Source organism: Gossypium arboreum, chromosome 6, assembly GCF_025698485.1.
Source record: "Gossypium arboreum isolate Shixiya-1 chromosome 6, ASM2569848v2, whole genome shotgun sequence".
NCBI lineage: Eukaryota > Viridiplantae > Streptophyta > Magnoliopsida > Malvales > Malvaceae > Gossypium > Gossypium arboreum.
In genome coordinates, this window is record NC_069075.1 from 119,145,229 (window position 1) to 119,148,575 (window position 3,347).

Here is a 3,347-nt window from a genome sequence, read left to right on the forward strand (position 1 = left end):
AACGACAATATGCACTGATCAAATAAAAATTACAGCTACGTGTAATGCATGAACACTCTAGCTAAAAGAAAATGAAAATAAACTAACTCAGTTTTCCTCAACCACAAATGTGGCTGCATGATGTTTCTTCCTCCTCCTCTTTTTCTCCTTCTTCTTGCGCTTTTTGTCTTTGGAGCACTTTCTCTTCTTTTCTTTGGGATTCACAAAAATCGCTCATTTGGTGATATGCCCTCATTCTTGATGAGTCATAAATGACAATACAATAGTATGAACTGCGTTGAAAATAAAGCCCAAGTGTGTCGAAAATGGTACCTAATTATTCTACAAAAAAAAAAGTAAAACAAACTTGAACGAAAATAAAAAATAAAATAAAATTACATAATGATAAATTCAATAAAAATTAAAATTTTTCTACCAATTTAATGGTCTCTTCCTACTTTTGATTAATATTCCCAAAATAGTGCTTCAACCGCTGTCCATTCACTTTGAACTGGAGTCCATCATGTAAATCTCTGATTGTGACTGCACTATGAGGAAATACTTCGACAACTTCAAAAGGTCCAGACCAATGTGAGCGTAATTTACCCGTGTCCAATTTCAGTCTAGAATTGAATAATAAAACTTGTTGACCCACGATAAATTGTTACTACAGAATAATTCTGTCATGCCATCATTTGGTCTTTTCCTTGTAAATTGCAGTGTTTTCATAGACATTTCGCCTAATCTCCTCTAGTTTGGTGATTCTAATAAACATTTTCTTTTCAGCAACTTCATAGTCCATGTTCGCTAGCTTAATCGTCCACATTGCTTTATGCTCCAGTTCAACTGGAAAGTGACATACTTTCCCAAAAACCAATTGATACGTTGACATCTATAATAGAGTTTTGTATGCTGTCCGCAATGCCCATAAAGCGTCATCCAGTCTGGAAGACCAATCTTTCCTCAAAGGGTTCACAACCTTTTCAATAATGTTTTTAATTTGTCGATTCGATACTTTGGCTTGTCCATTATTTTGCGGATGATAAGTAGTAGCCATTATATGATTAACTCTATATCTCTTCAGTGCGGCTGTCACTTGGTTACAATGAAAGTGTTTACCCTGATCACTAATTAGTGCCTTTTGTGTACCAAAGCGGGTGAGTATATACTTGTGAAAAAATTTAAGCACTGTCTTTGCATCATCTTTTAGGATTGCAACAGCTTCAACCCACTTCAAGATATAGTCAACAGCTATTAATACATAAAGATTTCCAAATAAACTTGGAAATGGTCCATAAAATCCATAAGCCAAACATCAAACAATTCAACCTCTATAATTGGCTACTACAACATTTCATTGCGTCGGGGTTTAAAACCAGTGCGTTGACACTTATCGTATTGATTCAAAAAATTGTGGGCGTCTTTGAATAATGAAGGCTAGTAGAATCCTGAGTGGAGAACCTTAGCAATAGTTAGCATGTGACCGAAATAACCTCCACAAGGAGTATCATGATAGTGCTTCAGGATTGAAGGCATCTCCTCTTTCGGAACACAACGCCGAATGATGTTGTCATTGCATACCTTGAATAAATACAGCTCGTTCCAATGATACTTTACTACTTCACGAAAAAATATTTCTTTTTTATGAAATATGACACCCAATGGGAGCTTTCCATACACTAGATAATTAATCAAATCTGCATACCAAGGGGTTACATCTATAGTAAATAACTTTTCATCTGGGAATCCTTCGACAATTTGAAGTATGTTTCCATCTTCGCTACCAACTTCCAATTCAGACAGATGGTCTACAACTTGGTTATCTGAACCTTTGCGGTCTTTTATTCGATGTTGAATTCTTGTAACAGTAAGATCTAGCATATCAGTCTTGGTTTTGCATCTTTCTTTGCAAAAAGTCATTTCAACACTGAGTTATCAGAAAATACAGTATCCTTTGCGCCAACAAGATAAGAACAAAACTTGTCAAAAGCAAAGATTACAGCCAACAATTCTTTCTCTATAGTGGTATAATTGATTTGAGCCTCTGTAAGAGTTTTGATAGCATATAGATGGTGTGAAATATTTTTCCCTTATGTTGTCCTATAATAGCATCCACAGCAAACGCTTGCATCGCACATAACTTCAAAAGGTTGAGACCAATTTGGTGTAATGACAATAGGTGCATTTACTAATTGCTTCTTTAATTCAATAAATGTATCCAAACATGCATCGTCAAAAAAGAATTTTCGATTCTGTTCCAACAATGAACATAAGGGTTTTGCAATTTTTGAGAAATCTCTAATAAATCTTCGGTAAAACCCCGCATGCCTAAGAAAACTGCGAATACCTTTCAAATTTTTTGGTAGAGGTAATTTATCAATGATTTCCACTTTAGCTTTGTCTACTTCAATGCCTTGACTAGAGATGTGATGGCCTAGCACAATGCCTTCAATTGCTATGAAATGACATTTTTCCCAATTTAAAATAAAATGTGTGTCTTCATATCGCTTCAATACTTTATCCAAATTGTCAGCACAGTGATCAAAATCATTCCTATAGACTAAGAAATCATCCATAAAAAACTCTAAAGAATCTTCAATCATATCCGAGATATTGCCATCATGCACATTTGAAATGTGGTTGGTGCGTTGCAAAGATCGAAAGGCATATGATGAAAAGCAAAAGTACCAAAGGGATAGGTGAAAGTTGTTTTCTCCTAATCCTCTGGTGCAATAGCAATTTGATTGTACCCAGAATAACCGTCTAAGAAGCAGTAATAGACTCTTCCAGTAAGCCTGTCTAACATTTGGTTAATGAAAGAAAGTGGGAAGTGGTCATTCCTTGTGGCAGCATTAAGTTTGTGATAATCCATGCAGACTCGCCATCCCGTAGGAATGCGTGTAGGAATTAATTCATCTTTTTCATTGCTAACCACAATGATGCCACTCTTTTTAGGAATGCATTGCATTGGACTTACCCAATTTATAATTTCTTTCTTAACAATTTTCTTCATCTTCTCGTTTAATCTTCTTTGTTGTTTAATTAATTGCTTGCCTTCATCTTCCAACTTGATCTTGTGTATGCAAAAATTTGGACTAATGCCTCGAATATCGGCAATACTCCAAGCAATAGCTCATTTATGTTGCTTAAGAATATGGACCAATTTTTCTTCTTGAGTTACATCCAGTGTTGTGGAAATAATAACTGGGAGAGTATTGTTAGCACCAAGAAAGAAGTATTTAAGATGAGTAGGTAGTGGTTTCAATTCCAGAGTAGGAGCTTCATCAGCTATTCTGTTGGCTAAGTCTAAGGATTCAATCTACAATCCATGCCTGAATTCAATATTATTAACTTCAACCATGCTGTCA